The sequence below is a fragment of the Odocoileus virginianus genome, chromosome 28 (genome assembly GCF_023699985.2).
Source record: "Odocoileus virginianus isolate 20LAN1187 ecotype Illinois chromosome 28, Ovbor_1.2, whole genome shotgun sequence".
Taxonomy (NCBI): Eukaryota; Metazoa; Chordata; class Mammalia; order Artiodactyla; family Cervidae; genus Odocoileus; species Odocoileus virginianus.
This window is the reverse complement of record NC_069701.1, coordinates 38,759,774-38,786,538: the sequence shown is the minus strand read 5'-3', so window position 1 is coordinate 38,786,538 and position 26,765 is coordinate 38,759,774. Positions and strand designations below refer to the sequence as shown.

Genomic DNA, 26,765 nt, shown 5'->3' with positions numbered 1-26,765 from the left:
GAGAGGGTGCCCTGGCCGGGCATGGTCCTAGCTCCATGCAGCAGCCCGTCTGCATTTCAGACGCTGATATGCCTCCCCGCTCCACCCAGAGGGCAGCCAGCCGCTGCCCCTGTTTCGCAGCCAGGTTCCTGGCTCAGGGACCGCGTTGCCCAGAGCTCAGGCCAGTGCTCAGAGTGGGGATTCCTTTGCCCAGGGATTTTTCTCAGATGACCCTTCAAGACCCATAAGCTATTCTCCATCCTGAGATTTTTCCATGTCCTCAGATATCCTAGGTCTTGGGCCAGAAGTGGCTATTTTCCACCCTGAGATGGCATTTGCTTGGAAAAGCGGGCTGAGTGTTAAGGCAGATGGTATGAGTGGAAATGCCTCTGGACCTTTGACAGACTCCACCCTCCACAAACTTCCACTGCCCTCTTCTCTCTGCTCTCAGCCTCCCGTCTTGGCTGACAGAGTTGAATGTTGTCACTCTTAACTGGCATCCCTGTGAGAAGAGGAGCAGCTGGGTGACGATCCCAAACCACCTCCCTTATGGAAGTGAGAAACGGGGGCCCAAAGGAAACTAATGAGCAAAATCCAAGATTCTGACCCCTTTCCTCCCCCTCCCAACCCCCCACCAGAGTGTCATCTTTTATTGTGTGTCTTCCCCAAATCCATCCATTGGAAAGTCGCCAGGAGATCATCTAATTTGTTCAAGCTTGCTTGGCTTCTCAGTCCCTGCATCCTTCCTGAGTCCCCAGAGCTTTGCTTAGTTACTGTAACTAAGACTCTGCCATTGAAGGTTCCTGCCCTCCCCTGTCCTCCTCCTCTCCATCTCCTTGGTGATCCTGGAGGGTGGTGGATGTGGCTTTTTTTTTTTATGCCAGAAGGCATAACTCCTGGTCATCTCAACATGCCCACATTGCTGCCATTCCTCACCCGCTCATCCTGATTTGCCTGCAGGCCAGGGGGGGGGGGGTGGGGCAGGCTGGGATGTCCAGGGCTGCTCTAAGTACATTTCCACCAGCTGTGTGTTGCAGTGGGGCCAGATGCCACATGCCGCAGCTCCTCTCCTTGTTGACATCCTGGCTGACGCCTCGGGAAAATTCCACAGTCTGGCTGTGCTGAGTCATGCTTTGTCTCTGAGGATATATGTGTCACCTTTCCAACGCCTGTCACTGCAGTTACCATAGACCGAGATTGTGCTGCTAATCTTTTCGATTTGCCCATCACTGTATGCTTCTCTGAGTGCTTTTTCTAACGTGCTGTTTTATCAATACAAAATTTATTAATCTTAAATCATTCATAATAAGTAGATTCTTTATCCTGGAAAACACTCCTCTCATGAATGAGGAAACTGAGGTTTGGAGAGGCTAAGTGACTTGGTGAGTTTTGGGTGACTGGTGAGTGGCATGTTGGGGTAAGATTTTTTTTATCCTCTTACCCTGGGTTTTTGTATAATGCAAAGATTTTTCAGAAGTAACTTTGGTTGAAAAAATTGATTTTCAGTTTGTTTAAGTCACAGACTCAGAAATCTCATTCTTCTTTTAAGGGCCAGTCTTTTACATCTAACTTTTAAGTGTAGCCTACAAATCTTTCTGTTCTATTTGTGATTCTAGAACATGTTCACAGTCATTTTAAGGGGCCTTTGGGTTAACACTAGATCCATTTGCAATCTTAACTCATATGAAGATTTTAAGTTGAGTTTATGAATTATATTCAGCTTCCTTTAGTTAATATTTGCAGTTTTCTGATTAACAAAATCTTCCATATTCCTGTAAATCTAATAACCTGACTCTTAAATTTTCTTATACATTCCTATACCGTTTTATCTTATTTTTTTACACAGCTTGATTGAGGTATTTTTAACATAAAAATTGCACATATTTGAAGTGTACGATTTATATTTTGACATATGCATACTCTTGTGAAATCATGAGCACAATTAAGATAGTGATTGTCCAAAAGTGTCCCTTGGTTATCCCTCCCACTCACTCCTCTCTGCTTCCCCCATCTCCAAGTAATCACTAACTGCTTTCTGTTATTATAAATTAGTTGGCACTTTCAGGAATATTATGTAAGTGAACTCGTATAATATGTATTCCTTTTTTGTCTGGCTTCATTCACTCAGCATAATTATTTTGAGGTTTGTCCGTTTTGCATGTATCAACAGTTCTTTCAATAGCTGAGTAATATTCCGTTAGTGGACATTCCACGATTTGTCTGTTCACTTGTTATTGGTCATTTTAGTTTCCAGTTTGGGGCAGTTTTAAATAAAGCTGCTATGACCCTCTGTGTACAAGTCTTTGTATGGTCATATACTGCCTTTTCTCTTGGGCAGAGGCATAGGAGCGGAGTGGCTGGATGGTATGGTAGGTGTGTGTGTAACTTAAACTGCTGAGCCATTTCCCAAGGTGCTTGTGTCATTTTACATTCCTACCTGCAGCGAGTGAGCTGGTCCCTCCATCCTCACCAACTCCGGAGATGGTCAGTGTTTTTCATTTTAGCCATTTTAAAAGGTATGTAGTGGGGATTTCCCTGGCGGTCCAGAGGTAAAGACTTTGCCTTCCAATGCGGGGGATGCGGGTTCAAACCCTGATTGGAGAGCTAAAATCCCACATGCCTCATGGCTAGAAAACTTAAAACCAGAAGCAGTGTTGTAACAAATCCAATAAAGATAAAAAAAAAAAAAAGGCAGGAGGAAAACTTTGTCCTTTCTTCCAGGTCTCTGTCTCCACCTGCCATGGTGTTTTAAAAAATAAAAATAAAAAATAAAAGGTATGTAGTGGTATCCCATGGTGGTTTCAGTGTGAATTTCTCGGGTGACTAATGATGTTGAGCATCTTTTCATATGCTTACTTGTCATCTGCTAATACTGATTTTAAAATTCCAACTTAAGAGAGGAAAATATGCTCCACTACAGGGCAGGGCATTAACTGGCAGAGGATAGTTGAAACCTAAGCCTTAAAAAAAGCATTTGACATGGCGATGTCAGCTCTAAAAATGTTGCCTAAGGTATAATGGGACAAGCACACAAACATACTCAGCTGTTCGGACCAGCATTTTTATGGCAAAAAGAAATGTGAAACTGGTACTTCCCTGATGGTCCAGTGGTTAAGATATTGCACTTCAATGCATGTAGGGGTTGCAGGTTCAAACCCTGGTTGGGGAATGAAGATCTAACATGCCGTGCAGCTAAAAAAAAAAAAGACTCTTTAAGGGCTTCCCTGGTGGCTCAGTGGTAAAGAATCTGCCTGCAGTTGACAAGGGACACCAGTTCAATCCCTGGTCCAGGAAGATTCCACACGCTATGGAGCAGTTGAGCCTGTGTGCCGCAACTACGGAGCCCGCCCAGCTGAGAGGCCCACCCACTGCAGCTAGAGAGTAGCCCTTGCTCCCCACAACTAGAGAAAGCCCAGGTGCAGCAATGGAGACCCAGCACAGCCCGTAAATAAGTGAGTAACTCTTTTAAAAAAAAGCGAAACCACCAAAATGTACATGAGAAAAGGATTGCAACATATGTAATCTTTTATTGCATCATACGGTGCAGCTTTGAAAATAGCCCACATACCCTTATCAAACTGTGGCTCTCATCTGTTCCCACAGAACAAGAGCCATGATGCTTTTACTGGAGAAAGGTAAAACAAGGTGTAGAACGCCTTAATTTTGGTAATCTGGGAATGTTAACACCTCATTTGTCATTTGGAAATGTTAGTCCAGTTTTTTTTCCTGGATGCTGGGATTATAAAATTATGTGTTAAAAAAATTTGCTGTGTCTTTTAAATCAGAGTTTTGAAAAATTTAGAGCAGTGTGGCATTTGTAACACTATTTGGAGCTTAAGACCAAGTACAGAGTATTTAAGTATCAGAGTTCTTTTACCCATATATATTTCAAAAAATTGTTTAGGGGGATGAAAACCTCTTTTTAAATGCCATATGAGATATAGATACCTGGGGAATGGTGTGATAAGGACTTCTGAAAGATACTCCTCTGTATAAGAAAAGAAAACTGGCAAAAACTGGCAAAATCAACTTGTTCAGAACTCTAAATTAACCAAAGGCTTGCAGCAACCCAAGGTCCATTTATTCAAGAAAAATGGCTGAATCTTGTTTTCAACAGAAAATTATGAGGCATGTAAAAACAAGAAAGAATGGCATGTACAACAGGAAAAGATGCAATTGGTAGAAACCATTCCTTGAGGAAACTCAGACCTTGGACTTTAAACCGAAGATTTAAAATCATCTGCTGAAAAATATGTTAAAGAACTAAAAAAAGTATGAGAACCATGCCTCACCAAATAGATCAGTAAGTGATAGAAATTATAAAAAAAATTCTGGAGTTGAAAATTATGATAGCTAACTAATGAAAAAAATCATTAGAGAAGCTCAACAGCAGAGTTGGGCAAGTGGAAGAAACAGCAAACTTTGTTTAGCCTTTTTTTTTTTCTTTTTTCTTTTTTCTTTTTATTTTTTTTCTTTTTTAAAGGCCTTGCCATGCGGCTTGTGAGATCTTGGTTCCCTGACCAGGGACTGAACCCACACCCTTAGCAGCGAAAGCGTGGAGTCCTAACCACTGGACCGCCAGGGAATTCTCAGGATCAACAAACTAGAAGATAGGTATATTGAGATTAAACACTGAGGAACGAAAGGAAAAAAGAGTGAAGGAAAACAAACAGAGCCTCAGACATCTACAACATACACATGATGGGAGTCCTAGAAAGAGGGTAGAGCAAAAGGAGCAGAATGAAGTTTGAAGAAATAATAGCCCCAAACTTCTCAAATTTGATGAAAAATAATAATTTAGGTACCTGAGAGGTTCAGTGAACTCCAAGTAGGATAAAATTAAAGAGATTCACACATAGACACGCCATGATCAAAAAAGAATCTTGAAAGCAGAAAGAGATAAGCAGTTCATCAGAAGGGCTTTTTTTTTTTTTTTCCATTTATTTTTATTAGTTGGAGGCTAATTACTTTATTTTTTTTTTTTAAATGATACAACCACTTGAATTAAAAAACATTTTGTCGTCATTCCACAGTATGTGGGACCTTAGTTTCCTGACCAAGAAACATGTCAATATAGTCCCTAAATTACAATTACTCAAGCTGCTTTCACACTTAACCTGTAGGAAGTCTTTTACCAAGTTCCCTCTGCAAGTACTTTTAGAAATACCTAAGGAGTGCTTGTGTGTTCCACCAAACCTGGGACATAGTTGGGGCTCAAAAAATATTTGTTGAATCAAATCTACCTGGATTACTTACTCTCTTGGCCAGCTGTTTATTTACTCTTCTTCATGTAACCTAGTTCTACCTGTCTCAGAGCTGTGGCCTCTTTCCTCATACTGTTGATATTTTGCCTTCAGATCTACACAAACAGATCTATCACATAGCTTCTCAAAGTACATCTTTTGAAAATACTATCAGATATTCCACAAAGTTTTACTGAATGCTTGGGAATAGCAGAATGGAATTACAACATAGGAAAGAAAAAAAAAGTTTTTTTTTCCCCCCGTAAAGGTGAATTCAACCTTTACCTCTGGAAAAATGGAACAACTACTATCATCTGCTAACGACAGCCTCACTTTTACCCGTTGGCCATCAAGTTTCAACAAGTACTGGGGTCTAATCTCAACCAGTGTACCCCAGGATACGATGGAACCCACTGCTGATGTTCTGTTGCTTTTGTTGTTAATAATATTCCTTATAGTTTTATTTTTTATTGGACATTTCTCCTCGGGACAGGTTGAGATCATGGTTTCATTGTCATGGATGATGGATCAGAGGTTCGGGGGTGGGGGGGGGGGTCCAGAGACTTATGTAAGAGGCAGAGTCGTGTTTAGGAAGCAGCAATTCTGATTCCTGGCCTTGAGTTCTTCCTGCTGTCCCAACAGAATATCAGAGTGTGATGTCTCAGTGTCTCTGTGCACAGGTCTGAGAAGACCAACCTGAAACTCTCCGACTTCCTATTTGATCTCTTCATCAATGTTGGCTGCTTTTGGCCCCAAAGCAGTTTGTTGTCACTTGGACTTGTGGGAGTCCACTCAGGGTAGGGATCCCCCCCTACCCCAGCCATGTTGCCTAAGACCTTACAGCTTTCCTCAGCTGTTCTGGATTTTGACTGTTTTATTCTAGTCGGTTGCTAAACAGCTGTTTTTGTTTTTGCTGATCCAAACCATCTTTCCATCGCTTTTTACTTCTGGTATTCTTAAACAGCAATTTCAGTATTTGGCAGAATAAATCTCCCGTGATCTAATCCTGACTTTTTGCAATTGACTGAATGGTTTAAGAAAGGCGAAAGTTGCTACTGTGCATTATTCCAAGGAGCTGTTTGTTCCCTCCTCAAGCCTTTGCTCAGCATCTGTGGCAGGCACAGCCGCTGGATGCTGTAAGGCCACAGATCATCTGACGACATGGCCCCAGCCGAGGTGGCTTGTCCTGTGGTTGAGGAGAGAAGGATGTGTGTGCCGGAACCGAACTCACGCTCGCTCTTGTGGTGACTGGTTGATGAGAACAGTCATGGTTTCCATTCACTGAGCGCGGTTTCTGTGGCCAGTGAGATGCTAAATGCAGAAACGAGTGTAGAAAATTACCAGGGGAGTGGGATAGCCATGGTTGAGCCAGGGAGCTCGAACTTAGGCTTTTGCCACTTAGCCTGTCACTTCTGGCGAGTTCCCCAGGCCCTGTGAGCCTTGGTTTCCTCGTCTATAAAATAGGGGCAATAAGACCTTCCTCATGGGCTGTTGGTGGGAATGTAAATTCGTACAACCACTGTGGAGAATCTCCAATATGGAGATTCCTTAGAAAACTAAAAATAGAGCTACCATATGACCCTGCAGTCCCACTCCTGTGCATATATATCTGGAGAAAATCATGATCCAAAAGGATACATGCACCCCACTGTTGATTGCAGCACTGTTTTATGAAGCCAAGAAATGGAAGCAACCTAAAATGTCATCGACAGAGGAATGGGTCAAGAAGATGTGACACATATACATACAATAGAATATTACTCAGCCATTAAAAAGAATGAAATCATGCCATTTGCAGCAACTTGGATGGACCTAGAGAGTGTCATACTGAGTCCAGTAAGTCAGACAGAGAAGGAGAAATATACGACACCCCTTATATGTGGAGTCTAAAAAAAGTGATGCAGATAAACTTACGAAACAGAAAGAAACTCACAAACTTAGAAAACGAACTTTTGGTTGCCAAGAGAAGGGATAGTTAGGAGGTTTGGGAAGGTCATGTACACACTGCTGTATTCAGAATGGAGAACCAACAAAGACCTACTGGACAGCACAGAGAACTCTGCTCAGTGTTCTGGAGAAGCCTGGATGGGAGGGGGGTTTCGGCGAGAATGGATGCATGTATGCGTATGGCTGAGTCCCTTCGCTGTTCACCTGAAACTCCCACAGCATTCTTAATCAGCTATTTCCCAAAACAAAGTTAAAGTTTAAAACTTGAGAAAAAAAAAAGACCTTCCTCAGGGGGCTTATTGGAGGGATTTAGTGAAATAACGTGACCCGACGCTTGGTGGACGCGTCCTGGTGGTGGCTGTGTGGATGGGGCCCGTGGAGAGCAGAACACGTGAGGCCAGGGACCTGCAGGCTGGGGGGACTGGGCGGGAGGAGAACTGCTCAGGAAGGATGTCTTGGGAGAATTGGCCCAGAGTCCCATCTGGGTGGGAGGAGGAGAGGAGGACACGGCACCAGGCAGTGGCACATGGAGCAAAGTCATGTGCTGAGAAAAGCCAGGCTCTGAAGGGGTGGTGCCCCCAGCCTCACTGGCAGGAGGCAGGCGACGGATGATCTATGAGGATGGAGATTTGTGTCTGCTTTGTTTTCCACTGAACCCGCAGGACCCTGGCACTTAGTTGACAGAACGGATGCTGTTGGGGAGTAGCGAGGATCAGGGCTGGGGGGTTCTGTGTGTGCCCAGCTGCCTGTTGGCATTTTAGGCGAGAAGATGCTTGAGCTGGCGACTCCTGCTCGCCCCCACCCCCGCCCCCCACCAAAGGTGAATGGGATTTTGAGAAAACTCTGGCAGCAGTGGGCCAGTTGGCCTGGCATGGGGAGAGGCAAGAGGTCAGGGTTGGGGACCAGCTCTGAGAGGCCGTTGCTGCAATTCAGACTTGCTGTTGCTGCCTGCGTGGACCACGGAAGGGGTGGCAATGGGAAGGAGGAAGTGAACACAAAAGAATCGTCATGGGGCAGAGTGGAGAGAGGACTTGGAGAGCTCTAATTTGCAACTCTGCCTCCATCCTGAAATGCTGAGCAGGAAAAGCAACCCATTCATACAGTCGAAGGACTGACGTCAGGGAAGTGGTCGTTGCTGCTGTTCACTCACTCAGTGATGTTCAATTCTTTGTGACTCCATGGGCTGCAGCACACCAGGCTTCCCTGTCCTTCACTGTCTCCCGGAGTGTGCTCAGACTCATGTCCATTGAGTTGGTGAAGCCCTCCAACCATCTCGTCCTCTGCAGGGGAAGTGGAAAGGTGTAGAAATAGGGAGTTGGAATGGGGTGCCATTTTTGGAGATGAGCTGTTAAGCCCAATGCAGAATTCCCGGAGCAAACTGAGTTTTCTTGAGACCAGAGTCTTTCTCTCCAGTGGGCGGATGAAGGACGTTTCTGGGGCAGAGGGTTTTGGATTTGGAATGTAGCCATTCCTAGCAGCCCCGTGGCCCTAGAGGGACCATTCAGTCACTGCCTTTTTGAGATTTTTGTCCCAGATCAGCCAGCCCAGCAGAGTAAACTCAAGTGGCTGATGGGACCCCAGTCAGGGGTCTTTGATGGTGTTTTTAACCTACAACATTTCAGACGCCAAATGTGTGCTGTTTTTTCCAATGCCAGCAAATTCTCTGACATCAACTGGGTGATCTACACTTTAGTTTGGTTCTGATACTGACCATCTGGAGTTAGTGCAGATACCACAGGTTAGGGGTTCAGTCCCACAAGACTGTCCCTACTTCAGTCACCTGTATAGTTACTACTACCTGTACTTCTGACCAACCGGTTATAAATAGGGGATTCCCACCTAGGTTTGATAATTTGCTATAATGGCTCATCAGTTCAGTTCAGAGAGTCATGTCCGACTCTTTGCAACCCCACGGACTGCAGCATGCCAGGCCTCCCTGTCCATCACCAACTCCCGGAGCTTGCTCAGACTCGCGTCCATCGACTCGGTGATGCCATCCAACCAGCTCATCCTCTGTCGTCCCCTTCTCCTCTGTAATGGCTCCTAGAGCTCAGAAAGGCACCTAACTTATATTTACTGATGTAATTTAAAGGTTACAAATAAACTTCCAGATAAAGGGGTACTTTAGGTGAGGTCTGGAAGGATCCAGGCATAGGATTTTCTGTCCCCATGGAGCTGGGGTGCCTCACCCTTCTGGCAGTCGCCAACCAGGAGGTTCCCAGAACGCTGTTGTTTAGAGTATTTGTGGAGATTCCATTGTGTGGGCATCATCAGCCATTGGTGTCTAACTCAATCTCCAGTTCCTCTCCCTTTCCTAGAAGTCTGGAGATAGGGCGGAAAATCCAATCCTCTAATCACACGGTTGCTTCCTCTGGCAACCTGCCTCCATCCTGAAGCTGTATCTAGGGGCTCACCGAGTCAGTGTGTTAGCATAAGCGCAGGTGGTTGAAAAGGGGTTTTGCAAATAACAAAAGATGCTCCTCTCACCTCATCATGCAGGAAATTCCAAGGGTTTTAGAAACTCTTGCTCCAGGAACCTAGGACAAAGACCAAATACATATTTTTTATTATATCACAACATCACAGGGTCTTTGTGGGATTCTGGGCTTGGATGGACTGGAGTTGTACCCTTGCTGTGAAATCTTGTGAGATGACAGAGGAGCTTCCAACTCTGAAACCTGAGATTTGGTGAAACAATTACTGATAAGGCGAAGGAAGCCCAGGTGTGACCCAGGTAACAGCCAGAGGCACCACCCTTGAACCTGGTAGAGTTTTTTAACAGGTTACCAAGCAGCAACCCAGCGGATTAGGACTTGACTTAAAAATGTTTTATATTTTAGCTCAGTACTACTTGTGCCTGGTACAAATGTCTAAATGTATAAAAATGTCCTTTTGCTTTCTCTTCCTTATAACCCGGTTCAGCTCCTTAGAGCTGGTTAAAGTGTCTTATCTATCCTTTTAGAGATGATATGGCCATTTAAAAGAAGTATATTTCCGTTCTTTTTTCCTCCTACATCCTCTCTTTGCCTGTGTGCTTTTCATTAATCAGTGTATCTTGGAGATCTTCCCATATCAGGACAGATGTCTGCCTCATTCTTTAACAGCTGTGTAGCATTCCATAGTTTTTTTTCTTTTTGCCATATGTTTATTGCAAAATATATCACACAGAAGACTTTTTTTTTTCCCCCGGCCACACCACTGGGCATATGGGATCTTGGTTCCCCAAATAGGGATGGAACCCACATCCCCTGCGTTGGAAATACACAGTCTTAAGCACCGGACCACCAGGGAAGTCCCCAGAAGACATATGTTAAATAAGTACACACACACACAACAAAATAATGAAATGAACATATATGTTCCCTTCCTCCAAGTTAAGGAATAAAAGGTTGTAACCATAGAAGTGCCCTAAGTGCCCTGACCCCCACAACTGTTCTGACTTTTGTAGTAATCATTCTTTTGATTTTCTCGATAGTTCTACCACTCATGAACAATTTCTAGACAATATATTATTTAGCTGTGCCTGGCTTTGAACATCACAGACCTGGAGTGGTACTGTAGTTTTCTGTGGCTCTGTTCACATCCAGGAGCACATGTGTGACTCCTTGAGTTTGCACTGTTACGCAGCTCTCCACTGAATGAATGCACTGCAGAGTTCCTGTCGTTCCTGCTGCCAGGAAGCCTGTGAGCCGCTCCCCTGTGTTTGCTCTTAGGAATAACCCTGCTGTGCACATTATATAGTTTTTCCAAGTTGTAAACTAGAAGTGGAATTTCTGCCATGTCTCACTCTTCCTGGTTATGCAAAACTATTCAAATGTGGTTGTACTAATTTATCCTGCTTCCCACCAGCAGTATAGAGCCTTGTTTTCTGACCACCCGTGGTGGGAATTTGAACCACAAATCTGTGATGGTTGTCTTGTTTGTTTTTTTTTTTTTTATTGAGAAAATAATTTATTTAATTGTAAATCAGGAATTTTATTTTAGTTTTTTAACATTGAACTATTGATTTTTTACTTTGTCCACCTGGATTTTAAATTTAAGTGAATTTAAAAAAAAAAATCAAGATCCCTTCGAAAGGAAACTTCATTCCTTTTCATTCCTTTCTGATCTTTGAAGATACATCATTCCTTTGCTTTCAGACTTAAATCATGAACTCTCCCTAGTCCAGAATGGATCCCCCAAAACTTGAATTTTACAGAATCAAGAGTCCTAACTGACTTTTGATCTTTTTCTTTTGCAAGCCCACTTTTTCAGGATTTTTGTTGGTTTTCTTTTGTTTTACTGGGTTGTGAAAAATTTTGGCAAGAACAGAAGAGTAGGAGGCACAGTAAAACAGTAGAGAAAATGGAGGTTTCATTTTATCAAAGCAGCCCGCACGGCTGAGCATCAAGCCAGTGAGGTGGCCCTTTAAGTCAACTGCTTGAAAATGGGAAGCAATGATGTAAACCGGAACACAAGCAAAATATAAACATGCCTGCATATATAAATGCTGCCTCTCTTCTCCCGTTACACTGACTTGTTTAAGTTTAAATAATATATAAGATTTCATAGCTTCTCTCAGAGAAAGGAGTCGAGTGGTAAGTTGTTCAGTCACAAGGACTGGATCTCCCATCGCCATCCCCTCTACTTTTGACATAAAATCAACTAACCATTTTATTAAACATGTCTGGTTGTTATACTTCAGTAGTGCAGGTGGGGCAAGGGGAAATGAGAGGTTCCTTGATAGCAGCCCTCCAACGTGGGGCTGGATGGGCTGAGGGTTAGAGCAAGTGGTGGCGGGACTTGCTGACAACTGACTATCATGAAACCCAGGTCTGGGAAGTGTAAGTCCTGGCAATCCTCTTCAGTCCCCTACAGGTTTTTGTTTCCTCAGACACCATCCACTTCCTCTGGCCAAGGATCTGAAGACTCAAGTTCCAGAGTCTGGCATACTGAATATGACTTGGCCAAAACAAGCAGCATCTTATAAGACAACACTGCTCTGGCTGTCATCATGGTTGAGGAGACTGGAGACCACCCACACTGCCTGGATCCATGCCGTATTTATGTGCCAACTGCATGCCCTGTGCCCCTCAGAGGAGGCCCTGCCCCACAGTGATCAGCTCCCTGTCTTTCTACTCTCTCTTTGCTTATTTCACGGCCAACTTACTTGGAGGCTTTGTTTTCATTTCGCGCTGAGCATCCACTGGCTCCCTCAGATTGCCTGTGGCTCCCAACATCTTCACCATATGCACTGGGAATCTTGACCAGTCTTGGCACAGAAGCCAAACAATGTCCTGATAAGGAAAGGACATTGACTAAACCACTTGAGGATCACCAAGATAGATTGTCCTCCTAAGAGTTCTCCTGCTGCAAAAGCAACTCTGAGTTGCTTCAGACCCAGCAGTGACAGGAAGACACTGAAATCAAGAGGATAGCCCCTCACAATCGTTATCTTGTTGCCAAACACTTACCTTTGCATACTTCTCTCCAGTAAGTCAATTGGCACATGTAGAATGCTTCTGGCTTTTTCTTTGTCTATGACAAATTTTTTTTTTTTGGTTCAACTGATAGTATATCCGTTCCCCACCCCCACAACTGAGAATAGATAAGAAATCACTGGGAATTTACATCTGATTACCACAGGTTCATTCTCCCGTATTACAAGGCTCAGAGTTACAAGGAGAAATAATATGTACTTGCTGTGTTGGTCTTTAGTTAGTATTTTTTTTTAAGTTAAAATTAAGTGTTACTTTTCTGAGGAAGTAGCCAGAATAATACTCTCTCAAATTCAGAAATGTACTGGCACAAAGTCAGATGTTATTTCTAACCACATTATACTCTTTTGTCTGCCAAGACATCTTGACAAGCTTAATATCTGCAGGTAGGCCTATATGATAATCCCATCAGTATTCCGAGGATAAGATTTTAGTGGGTTTGTTGAGAAGGAAATACTTGTTTAGATGGCTTTCATCATGCCATTGGGCTTCTATGTCATTTTTCTTGTCCTTGAGGATTCCTTTGAAGCATTCCTGGGTGATGTTAAGGACCTGAGTAGGTGTTCCCCCAAAAATGGCTGCGTGGTAATAAAAATCCCCTTCGCCAAAGGGAATGTATGCTGCAGACCCCTTCCGTCTCTCGTAGGTGAACTCGTCGGGATTCCAACCCAAAGACAACCCAAACTTGTCTTGGAAGACCTGGTCCACGTCCATGCAGAAGAGGAAGTCAACCTCATGCTAGATGTGGGCCACAGTGTGCTCCCCGATGGTCTTCATGCGCATCATGCTGATGTCCTGCCACCTCTTCTCAGGCTTGATCTCAAACACTTTGAAGGAGCGCAGAGGACCCAGCTCTATCAAAGGCATCCTGGAGACATCATCCACCATGATGTAAAAGATGACTCGATGGCCAACCATGAAGTGCTTATTAGCAGACGTTAAGAACTCCTCCAAGTAATGCTCAATGTATCTTCCGACAGCGAAAACCGTCAGGCCGACGGTAATTTTCTGCTTGGCATAATAATCATCTAAGACGGCTCTGTTATAAGCGCCTTCCCACACCACAGGAGCCTTCCAGTCGGTCATGGTCACAACCTCGGGGCGTTTAAATGGGTCGAACCAGTCCGATTGCTTAAGCTTGCTTTTGTCTTCCTTTCTTTGTTCTTTTTTTTCGTCTGTGTCTTCATCTTCTTCGTGGTAACCATTGTTAAACCATCTCAGAAACCACCAGCCCTTCTGAATGCTGCTGCCACCAACTTCTGGGTTTCTTGATGGGTTTATCCAGAACAAAGAGCCTTCTGGGCTGTGGATATATTCCCAAAACACAACAGTGACAGTTGAGACAACCAGCATTGACAGAATCACTTTTCCTTTGACATTCATTATCTTCTCCTTATCGTCTGCTGCTCTCCTCCCAGAGTAAAAGGCAAAAGTACCAAGTTCTATTGAGCTCCCTTCTGCAGAAGGAGGCAGGGCTGGGAGGAAGCGAAGGTTCAGCGTTCTGATCCGCGGGAAGATAGGCGCGTTGGGGGCTGGCCGGCGCCTCGGCTCCCGGTCCCGGCGGCGTCCTCGGCTGCCCGAACAGTCGGCGCGCTGCCTCCGCCCGAGCCCCGCGGGGCGTGCCGGGGCGGGGTGTGCCGTCTGCGCTCCTGTCTGCCGGCCGCCGGGTGCTCCTCCGGGGTGGCGGGCAGGGGCGCGAGGGAGCCGGCGGGCGCTGGGCAGCGGGCTGCAAGCTCCCCGCTCGGGCCGGCCCGCGGCTGTTTGTGCAGAGCGGGTCCCGTCCCGGACACGGCCGCTGGGAGGCCCGGCGCGCTAGTCGATGGTTGTCTTGTGATTGCAACTTCTTAGGGTGAGTTTTTTTGTTTCTCCAACTGGTCAGTGCCAAAGATAGACACTTGATTTTTTGTGCAGGTAGCTTTTGGGCGTGAGGAGAAGTAGATCAGATTTATTTCTACTTGACTCATTTTCTGAGGGAGCATCCTTGGAAGTCCCCACTTCACTGGAGGTAAGGTCTTCTTTGACCTCCCACCTTGGGTGGACTCTGGGCTCTGCCCATGTGCCCTTTTAAACTTTGAAAGCTGAATCACAGGTTTACCTTGATTCTGCCAGTGCCCTCAGGGCAAAATATCAATGTTTACTTGCCTGTCTGGGTTTCTGTCTCTGTTGACATTTTGGTCCAAGTGGTGTTCCTTATGTTCTTACTAACTTGTCTATGCTTTTAGGAAAAAAAATTTAAATGTATATACATAAAGGTACACATGTATTTTATCTAGCATTTTTAGTTGTTTTTAGCAGGAGAGATGAATGGTTATCTAGCCCAGGTAGAAAATATCTTATTTAACTTTAAAGTAGTGCTTCTGAGATGGAGTCCCTAGGGATATGGCTTCCATTCCCGTTGGTATTCGGGTTTCACATTTGAGAATAAGACCACCAGCATCACAGTGATGTTTTAGAGGCAGTTTGGGCTGTTTCATCAGAATTGCAGTACTCTGATGCTTGAGTCTGGCCAGGTAATCTGACTCACTCATTTCAAACTCACGTGACCCTGATTTGTCTGAGAGGCCACTTTGTGAGTTTATAATGGATGATGGAATCCCTGGGGTCTGCCCCTCTTGATTTTGTAGACATTTGAACTAGAGATCAAATTGTCAACATCCGTTGGATCATAGAAAAAGCAAGAGGATTCCAGAAAAACATCTACTTCTGCTTCATTGACTACACTAAAACCTTTGACTGTGGATCACAACAATCTGTGGAAAATTCTTGAAGAGATGGGAATACCAGGCCACCTTACCTGCCTGATGAGAAACCTGGATGCAGGTCAAGAAGCAACAGTTAGAATCGGACATGGAACAACGGACTGGTTCAAAATTGGAAAGGAGAAAAAAAAAAATTGGGAAGGAGTACATCAAGGCTGTATATTGTTACCCTGCTTATTTAACTTATATGCAGAGTACATCATGAGAAATGCCGGGCTGGATGGAGCATAAGTCAGAATCAAGATTGCTGGGAGAAATATCAGTAACCTCAGATACGCAGATGACACCACCCTTATGGCAGAAAGTGAAGAGGAACTAAAGAGCCTCTTGAAGAAGGTGAAAGAGAGGAGTGAAAAAGCTGGCTTAAAACTCAACATTCAAAAAACAAAGATCATGGCATCTGGTCCCATCACTTCATGGCAAGTAGAAGGGGAAACATTGGAAATAGTGACAGACTTTATTTTCTTGGGCTACAAAATCACTGCAGAAGATGACTGCAGCTATGAAATTAAAAGACACTTGCTCCTTGGAAGAAAAGCTGTGACCAACCTAGACAGCATATTAAAAAGCAGAGACAATACTTTGCCGACAAAGGTCTGTATAGTCAGAGCTTTGGTTTTCCCAGTAGTCATGTACAGATGTGAGAGTTGGATGTAAAGAAGGCTGAGCGCTGAAGAATTGATGCTTTTGAACTGTGGTGTTGGAGAAGACTCTTGAGAGTCCCTTGGACTGCAAGGGGATCAAAAGAGTCAATCTGAAAAGGAAATCAACCCTGAATATTCATTGGAAGGACTAATGCTGAAGCTGAAGCTCCAATACTTTGGCCACTTGATGCCAAGAGTCGACTCATTGGAAAAGACCCTGATGCTGGGAAAGATTGAAGGCCAGGAAGAGAATAGGACGACAGAGGATGAGATGGTTGGATGACATCACCGACTCGATGGGCATGAGTTTGAGCAAGCTCCAGGAGTTGGTGATGGACAGGGAATCCTGGCCTGGTGCAGTCCATGGGGTTGCAAAGAGTCGGATATGACTGAGCAAGTGAACAGCAACATCTGTACCAGGTGGGTCTTGCCAAGGGCTAGGTCCACTCTAGCATACTCTATGTAGATAGAGCTGCTTTTGAGAGCAGAATAGCACAGTTATTAATAGCACAATGTATTCAGTGATTTTCAAAATGAAATTATCCTATTTTAGTCCCTGGTCCCCTTTGACTCTGGCTGCAGATTCTTATTTTCACGTAGATCTTTTTCTAAATATTTTGGCCTTTTGATTTCTGAAATTGCCCACAGTTCACACATTTTTTGCATTCCTGGGGAGATCCTGCTGTCATTCTGCAACTGCCAAATTGATCTTTCAGGCTGACCTGATTCTTGTTTGTTTTTGTATTTCTTAAAAACCGTTTAATATTGTCCTTTTGTTGCCTGGGGTTCCCTGATGGCTCAGACGGTAAAGAATTTGCTTGCAGTGCGGGATACCTGGGTTCAATCTCTGGGTCAGGAAGATCCCATGGAGAAGGAAATGGCAACCCACTCTAGTGTTCTTGCCTGGAGAATTCCATGGACAGCCAGGCTACAGTCCATGGGGTCGCAAAGTAAGACACGACTGAGGGACTAACACACACTATGTTGTCTGGATACCAGGAAGGCTATTTATTTATTTTTCCTTTTTTTTTTTTTAATTGTGGTAAAATACACACAAACTTTACTCTCCCACCCATTTTTAAGTATAAAGTTCAGTGGTATTAAGTCCATTTCACATTGTTGTGCAACCGACCTCACAATCTCTCCCCATTAACTCTTTTCATCCTGTAAAACAGAAACTCTCTCCATTAAACAATAACTTTCATTTTCCCTTCCCTGCCAGGCCCTGACAACTATCATTATACTTTCCATCTTTTCATGTGCTTATTGGCCGTTTATGCATCTACTTTGGATAAATGTCTATCCAAGTCCTTTACTCATTTTTGATTTGACTTGTTTTTTTGTCGTTGAGTTTTAGGAGTTTCTGTCTGTATTCTGGTTGCATGCGTGTCTAGTCATGTCTGACTGTTTGAGACCCCATGGATTGCAGCTTGCAGGCTCCTCTGTCCATGGACTTTTCCTGGCAAAAATACTGGTGTGGGTTGCCATTTCTTACTCCAGGGGATCTTCCTGACCCGGGGATCTAACCCACATCTTCTGTGTCTCCTGCATTGGCAGGTGGATTCTTTACCACTGAGCCACCTGATAATTAACCCTTTATCAGATATATGATTTGTAAATATTGTCTACCTTTCTGTGGATTGCCTTTTTATTCTGTGAATAATGTCTTCTGATACACAAAATTTTAAAATTTTCATGAAGATGAATTTGTTTTTTCTTTTGTTATTTGTGAGTTTGATGTCATCAGAGAATCCAATGTCCAAAGTCATGAAGCTTTTGTCCTATTTTCTTCTAAGAGTTTTGTTGTTTTGGGTTTTACATTTAAGTCCTTGATCCATATATGGTATGGGTAAGGGTCTAACTTCATCCTTTGGGATGTGGATATCCAGTTTCCCTCACACTATTAGTTGAAAAGACTGTCCTTTCCCTGATTAACACTCTTGGGACATCCTTGTCAAAAATCATTTGACCATACATGTGAGAATTTATTTCTGGGCTCTCTGTTCCCTTCCATTGGTCTATATGTCTATCTTTATGCCAATACCACACTGTAATTGGTTATTATAGCTTTGCAATACTCCAGTTTTGTTCTTCTTTTTCAAGATTGTTTTGGCTATTTGTGGTCACTTGAGATACCATTAGGATGGGTTTTTCTATTTTTACCAAAAAATATGCCTTTAGGACTTTGATAGGGATTGCTTTGAATATGTAGATTGCTTTCAGTAGTATTGACATTTTAACAGTATTAAGTCTTGAGGATGAGATGGTTGGGTGGCATCACGGACTCAGTGGACATAAGTTGAGCAAACTCCGGGAGATGGTGAAGGACAGGGAAGCCTGGTGTGTTGCTGTCTTTGGAGTCACAAAAAGTCAGACACAACTGAGCGACTGAACAACAACAAAAGTCTTTCAATCCATGAACATGGGATGAGTTTCCATTTATTTATGTCTTCTTTAATTTCTTTCAGCAGCGTTTTATAGTTTCCGTTGTACTCCTCCTTGGTTAATTCCTAAGTGTTTTATTCTTCTGGATGCTATTGTAAATGGAATTGGTTTTGTAATTTTCTTTTTAGATTATTAATTGTTCGTGTATACAAATACAACTGTCTTTTGTGTGCTGACTTTGTAACCTGATACTTTGCTGAATTCATTTATTAGCTCTAACAGTTTTTTAGTAGAATCTTGAATTTTTATATGTAAGATCATATCTGCAAACAGATCTTCCTTTCCAATTTGGATGCCTTTAATTTTTCTTTCTTTACTAAATGCTGTGGCTAGAACTCCTAGTAATTGTGTTGAATAGGGTGGAGAAAGTGGCATCCTTCTTGATTTCAGGAAAAGCTTTAAGTCTTTGACCATTGTGTATTGTGTTTGCTGTGGTTTTGTCATGAATAGAGTTTATTATGTGGTGGTATTTTACTTCTATTATTATTTTGCTGAGTGTTTTTTACCCTGAAACGGTATTGAATTTTATTAAATGCTTTTTTGCATCAATTGAGATGATCAGGTGGCTTTTCTTCCCTTTTGTTAATGTGGCATATTACATTGATATATCTTTATATATGCTGAACCATCCTTACTACCATTCCAGGAGTAAATCCTACTGTGTTCTGGTGTATAATCCTTTTAATATGCCTCTGAATTCTGTCTGCTAATATTTTTTGAGGATTTTTACATCAGTGTTCATAAGGGATATTGATCTGTAGTTTTCTTTTCTTGTAGGGTCTTTTTCTGACTTTGTTTTTAGGATTGTGCTAGCCTCATAGAATGAGTTGGTAAGTGTCTCCTCTTCAATTTTTGGAAAAGTTTCAGGAGGATTGGTATTCTTTAAATGTTTGGTAGAATTCACCAGTGAAGCCATCAGATCCAGGATTTTTTTTGTTGGAGATTTTTGAATACTGAGTCAATCTTCTAACTAGTTATAGGTCAATGCAGATTTTCTACTTCTTCGTGATTTAATCTTGATGACTTTATGTTTCTAGGAATTCATCCATGTCATCCAGGTGATTCAGTTTGTTGGTGTACTATTGTACATAGTTATCTCTCACAATCCTCTTTATTTCTGTAGAATTGGTAGTAATGTCCCCCTTTTCATTTCTGATTTCAAATAATTTGAGTCTTCTTATTTTTCTCAGTTCATCTAGCTAAAGGTTTGTTAATTTCGTTGATCTTTTTCTAGGAAGCAACTTTTGGTTTCATTGATTTTCTTTATTGTTTTTCTGTTATCAATTTCATTTATCTTTGCTCTTAATCTTTGTTACTGTCTTCCTTCTGCTGGCTTTGGGTTTAGCTGTTCTTCTTTTTTTGTTGTCCCATAAGTTATACAGTTGGAGAAGGCAATGGCACCCCACTGCAGTACTCTTGCCTGGAAAACCCCATGGACGGAGAAGCCTGGTAGGCTGCAGTCCATGGGGTCGCTAAGAGTCGGACACGACTGAGGGACTTCACTTTCACTTTTCACTTTCATGCATTGGAGAAGGAAATGGCAACCCACTCCAGTGTTCTTGCCTGGAGAATCTCAGGGATGGGGGAGCCTGGTGGGCTGCCGTCTGTGGGGTTGCACAGAGTCGGACACGACTGAAGCAACTTAGCAGTAGCAGCAGCAGCAAGTTATACAGTTAGGTTGTTGATTGAGGTCTTTCTTGTTTTTTTTTTTATATATAATTTTGTTTATTTATTTTTGACTGTGCTGGGTCTTCCTTGCTGCACTTGGGCTTTTCTCTCTTTGGAGCAAGCAGGAGCTACTCTTTGTTGCAGTGCACAGACTTCTCATTGCGGTGTATTTTCTTATTGTAGAGCATGGGCTCTAGGGGCTTGGGCTTCATTAGTTTCAGTAGTTGTGGTTCCCAGGCTCAATTGATATGGTACACGGGCTTAGTTGCTTCGTGGCATGTGGGATCTTCCTGGATCAGGGATTGAACCTAGGTCTCTTGCATTGGCAGCTGGGTTCTCTGCCACTGAGCTGCCAGGGAAGCTGGTCTTTCTTGTTTTTTAACGTAAGCATTTATAGCTATACATTTCCCCCCAGTACTGCTTTCACTGCATCATGTAAGTTTTGGTATGTTATGTTTTTGGTTTCATTTGTCTCTACACATTTTATTTCCCTTGTGATTTCTTCTTTGAGTAATGGGTTGTTTGAAAATATGTTGTTTAATTTCCATAAATTTGTGAGTTTTCCAGTTTCCCTTTTATTATTTTTAACTTCATCTTGTTATGGTAGGAGAAAATAACTTTGTATGATACATATATTTTAAATCAGTTGAGACTTAATCAGTGTTGTAATACTTGGTGTGTCCTGGAAGATGTCCCATGTACACTTGAGAGAAATGTTGTGTTGTTGGGTAGTATGATTTTTATGTCTATTAGATCTGCCTGGTTTATTGTGTTGTATAAGTCCTCTATTTCCTCTGGTTGTTTTATCTATTGCTGGTACTGAAGTCTCTAACTATTATTATAGAACTGTCTACGTACCTCTTCAGTTTTGTCAGTTTTTGCTTCACAGTTTGATGGTCTCCTATTAGCTGTGTAAATGTTTACAATTGTTATATTTCCTTGCTATATTGAACTTTTTATTAACATATAATGTCCTTCTTTGTCTCTTTTAACTTTTTTTAAGATTTAGAGTCTGTTTTGTCTGATATTAGAATAGCCACTTCTGTTCTGTTCTGGTTACTGTGCATGAAATGCCATTCTCATCCTGTCACTTTCAATATGTTTGTATCTTTGGATCTCAAGTGACTCTCTTATAGGCCGCATGCAGTTGGGTCATGTGTTTTTATCCATTCTGCCAATTCCAGTCTTTTGATTGGAGAGTTTAATCCATGTACATTTAAATAAATTACTGATAAGGAGGGACTTAAATTTCTATCATTGTGCTGTCTGTTCTCTATATGACTTATACCTTTTTTGCCCCTCATTTCCTGTGTTACTGTTTTCTTTAGTATTTAGTAGCTTTTTGGTAGTGAAATGTTTAAATTCCTAACTCATTTGCTTTTGTGTATATTCTGTATCTATTTTCTTTATGGTTACCATGGAGATTACATTTAAAATCCTAAAGTTGTAACAAAATTTGAATTTATACCAGTTTAACTTCAACACCATACAAAAACTGCTCCTTTATAGCTCCCTTCCTACCACTTTTAGTTGGTTTGTCATAAGATTACATTTTTATATGTTGTGTGCCCCCAAACATAAACTAATAATTTTGTAATTGAATTTGTTTACTAAATTATGTAGAAAACAAGATTTGAAGTTACAAAGTTACAGTAATACTAGTTTTTTTTTCACTAATAGTTTTCTTTCTTAAAATGTATTACAGTTGACCCTTGAACAGTACAGAGATTAATCCATGTGTAACTTAAAGTTGGCCCTTTGTATCTCTGGTTCCTTTGTATCCATGATTCAACCAACCATGGACTGTGTAATATTGTAGTTTTTACTATTGAAAAACATTTTTATACAACTGGACCCATGCAGTTCAAACCCATGTTGTTCAGGGTCCATTGTAGTCTCTTAAATCATGTAGAAAAAGAAAAGTATAGTCACAAACTATTGTTACAATAGTACTAGATTTTATAATTGTCAGTGTTCTTAACTTTATTGAGATCTTGATTTCTTCATATGACTTTGAGTTACTGTCTAGTATACTTTTTTTTTTTTTAGTATACTTTTATTTAATCTTGTAGGATTTCCTTGAGCATTTCTTGCAAGGCAGCTCCAGTGGTCACAGACTTCCTCAGCTTTCATTTGTCTGGGAATATCTTAATTTCCCCCTCATTTTTTAAGGGCAGTTTTGCTGGATATAGAATTTATGATTGATAGGTTTGTTTTTTTTAGCTCTTTGGATATATTGAACCACTGCCTTTTGGCGTCCAAAGGTTCACTATGAGAAATCTGCAGTTAATCTTATTGATGATACTTAGTATGGGACAGTTTGCTTCTCTCTTGCTGCTTTCAGAATTCTCTTTGCTTTTTGAAAGTTTGATTATGGGTCTCTTTGACTTCTTCATCTTATCTTCTTCATCTTATTTGGAGTTTGTTGAGCTTCTTGAATGTTTATGTTTTTCATCAAGTTTAGGACATTTATGAATATTATTTCTTCAGATAATCTCTCTGTCCTTTTCTCTCTTTTCCTTCTGAGATGTCTACAGTGTATATATTGGTATGCTTGATGGGGTTCCACAGGTCCCTTAGCCTCTGTTCACCTTTATTCAGTCTTTATTTATTTCTCCTGTTCATCAGGCTTGATAATTTCCTTTGTTTTATCTTCAATTTCAGATTCTGTCCTCTGTCTGCTGAAATCTACTTTGGATTCCTCTAGTGGATTTTTCATTTCAGTAATGGTGCTCTTCAGCTCCAGACTTTTTTTGTTTGTTTCTTTTGAGGTTTTCCATCTTTCTTGATGTGGTATTTTCATTTATTTTTTGGCTTTCTCCACATATTTTATTAGTTCTTTGAGCATCTTTAAGATACTTGTTTTAAAGTCTTTGTCTAGTTTGTATGTACATATGTACATCTTTTTCAGGGACAGTATTTTTTTAGTTTTTTTCCCCTTGAATGGGTCATACTTTCTTGTTTCTTTGTATGCCTTGTGATTTTTTTGTTGAACACCAGACAGTTGATTCTAATAATATAGTAACTCTGGAAATCATTCTCTCATTTTCCCAGGGTTTTCTGTTTTTATTTGTTTGATTGTTGTGGGCTGTCTCTGTGCCAAACATCAGCCTTAGGTGTAAACGAAAGGTCTTTCCAGATGTTTTCCCTGGAAAAGCCCTTTTGCTGGGCATGCACAATCACTTTCTAATTTTTTCTGTATATGCAGTTTTAAAAATTGCCTAGTCTTGAATATCTGACTCCCAAAAGAAGAAAGAACCAAAAATGAAGCAGGAGAAAAGATGGTGCAGGCTCTTTAAAATCCCCTCGCAGCCATTTCAGCTGGAGGAGGAGGGGCTTGTGGCAGTGGAGCAGGGTTGGGGAGTGGGAGAGTGGGGTGCAATGGCAATGGCTGGCTGCTTCTTAGCCTGCACCTCTGTGATCAGAAGCGGCCATCGTAATTGTCCTGTCCTCAGTATTTGGAGGACAGGGTGCTTTCTACCCACCCTGACTCCACAAGCTCTGTGCAAGGTACTGCAAGAACAATGGCACAGTTGCCTGCTTTTGGGGTGGGTAGATGCTACTGTGCTAGGAGCTGAAATTCACCACAATTGGGCTTTCCCGATGGCTCAGCAAAGACCAGCATCTGTTGGATTATAGAAAAGCTAGAGAATTCCAGAAAAACATCTGCTTCATTGACTACACTTTAACCTTTGTCTTTGTGGATCACAACAAACTGTGAAAAATTCTTAAAGAGTTGGGAATACCAGACCACCTTACCTGCCTCTTGCAAAACCTCTGTGCAGGTCAAGAAGCAAGAGTTAGAACCGGACATGAAACACGGACTTGTTCCAAACTGGGAAAGGAGTACTTCAAGGTTCTATGTTGTCACCCTGCTTATTTAATTTACATTCAGATTACATAATGTGAAATGCTGGGCTGGATGAAGCACAAGATGAAATCAAGATTGCCGGGAGAAATATCAATAACCTCAGATATGCAGATGACACCACCCTTATGGCAGAAAGTGAAGAGGAACTAAAGAGCCTCTTGATGAAGGTCAAAGAGGAGAGTGAAAAAGCTGGCTTAAAACTCAACATTCAAAAAACTTAAGATCATGGTATCCAGTCCCATCACTTCATGGCAAATAGATGGGGTAAAAATGGAAACAGTGACAGACTTTTATTTTCTTGGGCTCCAGAATCACTGTGGACAGTAACTGCAGCCATGAAATTAAAGGATGCTTGCTCCTTGGAAGAAAAGCAATGACAAATGTAGACATCATATTAAAAAGCAGAGACATTACTTTGCTGACAAATATCCAAATAGTCAAAGCTGTGGTTTTTTCAGTAGTCATATACAGATATGAGAGTCAGACAACAAAACAGGCTGAGTGCTGAATTGATGCCTTCGAACTGTGGTGCTGGAGAAGACTCTTGAGAGTCCCTTGGACAGGATGGAGATCCAAGCGGTCAATCCTAAAGGAAATCAATGTTGAATATTTATTGGAATATTCATTGGATACTGAAGTTGAAGCTCCAGTACTTTGGCCACCTGATGCAAAAAGCTGACTCACTGGAAAAGACCCTGATGCTAGGAAAAATTGAGGGCAGGAGAAGGGGGCAACAGAGAATGAGATGGTTGAATGGAATCACCAATTCAGTGGACATTAGTTTGAGAAAACTCTGGGAGATAGTGAACGACAGGGAAACCTGGCATGCTGCAGTCCATGGAGTCACAATGAGCTGGACATGATGAGCAACCGAACAACAACAACAGGAGATTCAGTTCGACCCCTGGGTCAGGAAGATCCCCTGGAAGAGGAAATGGCTACCCACTCCAATATTTTTGCCTGGAAAAAAATCCACAGACAGAGGAGCCTGGTAGACTACAGTCCATGGGAGTCTCAGTGAGTCAGACACGACTGAGCAGCTAAGCGCACATGCCGCATGCGTATGATCAAGAGTCTAACCACAGTCGACCAAATCTAACTGCAGTTTACCCTGTGTGTAAACAAAATAAAATAGGAGGATCCTGTGAAGTTTCCTATCTCTGACTGGTGTGTTCATATTATTTCCCACATTTATATTACTTTCTGTGGAACTCCATTTTATAATTACATAGAAAAATTAACAGACAACTTTCCTCTGAAATACCTGTTTCTTTTTCATATTCTCCTTTACTCGTGCTCCTTTATCTGCCTCCCACTTTCTTCACATGAGTTTTGCATTTTTTATTGCCTCAGTTCTATAAATTGCCTTCTGAGTTTAGCAGTTGTAGCATCACATTTCTGGCATGTTCTGTGCTGTGGTGCGCTGCCTTTTTCAGTGTCACCAGTTGCCCTCTCCCTTGTCTACCTGCAGAGGGTCTCATTCCCCCAGGAGGTCTCAGCTCTCCAGCTCCCTCTCCTCTGGCAGGGAGATGCCCTGGAATCTCTGCACCCTGCAGCGTTCCTGCCTCTCCAGTGGTTCTGTCCCTTCTCCGAGTGTTCCTCTTTGGTCCCTTTGATAGCTTCCTGTCATGTTGTGCTCACCACATGCCATCAGTCTCTTCTTGGGGCCATTTTAGACATAGATCCTCATGTTTGTTTTCATTTTCTTAGGCTTTCCCCTTCCTGTTTCTTCATGTAACTTTCTTCTGTTCTTTCTCTTAGTCCTAATTCTACAAACATTTCTATTTTTTCATGCTCTGGTTTCCTGCCTTCCTCACCACTCTTTCATCTTAAGTAGGTTTGACATCATCCAACTCTTCCAAGTGGGCAGAGCAGAACCCAAAGTTAGCACCCTAAATTCTATACTTTATTTATATGAACAGATGAACCTTTACTGAAAGCCTGTTGTGTGCTGGAGTTTGAGTAAGCACTTGCCCACCTGTCAGCCCTTGTCTCATTTAGCCTCACAGCAGCATGAATGCACATAGCAGTATCGTTGCTTTATCAGAGGACCTAAAAGGTCAGCCTGTGGAGTTTACCATTGATTATCTGTAAACTCCCTTTTATTGGGTCGTGGGGACAGGAAGGAGTACAATTGAGTGGTTTTCTATCCGTGCTGTGGTTCTTCCTGTTTGTAGATTGTTGACAATGGCTTTTAAATTTCAGAGGCTTTCCTCTGCCAGCTAGCCCATTTCTGGATTGCTGTTACCTTCCACATCAGAGAATGAAAATGAAGGAGTACAGTGGTGTGATTGGGAGCCAAACTCTGGGGTCAGACTGTTGGGTTCAAGTTATTGACTTAATTAAAGCACAACTAGGGAGGCCAGCCTGGATGGTTAATATGTCTTTAAAATGTATTTTAAAATGTCACATATGCACGAACGTTCATAGCAGCATTATTCATAATAGCCCCAAAGTGTAAACAACCTGGATGTTTATCAGTTGATGAGTGGATAAACAATGTGGCCTATCCAGAACTGATGGAATGGTATTCAGCCAGAAAAAGGAATGATACATGTTACAACCATAGATGAACATGAAAACATTATGCTGCATTAAAGAGATCAGACACAAAAGGCTACATACTGGATGAAATTTATATGAAATGTCCAGAATAGGCAAATTTATAGAGACAGCAAGGAGATTGGTGGTTGCCAGCAGGTGGGGAAGTGGGGAGAATGGGGTAAATGGTA

At 42.1% G+C, this 26,765-nt stretch overlaps 1 protein-coding gene and 1 pseudogene across 4 annotated transcripts in view; one reads left to right on the top strand and one right to left on the bottom strand.

Moving 5' to 3' along the window:
- Positions 1-26,765, top strand: part of PC (pyruvate carboxylase) — a 102,068-nt gene that overhangs the window by 5,217 nt on the left and 70,086 nt on the right. The window contains exon 1 of one of the 4 annotated variants that reach the window (XM_070457689.1): positions 14,397-14,495. The exons of the other annotated variants lie outside the window; for them this stretch is intronic. The gene's annotated coding sequence lies outside the window, so the exon portion shown is untranslated. Of the gene's footprint in view, positions 1-14,396; positions 14,496-26,765 lie in introns of those variants that run through there. 4 annotated transcript variants of the gene reach the window in all.
- Positions 12,294-14,208, bottom strand: LOC110133658 (N-acetyllactosaminide alpha-1,3-galactosyltransferase pseudogene; annotated as a pseudogene).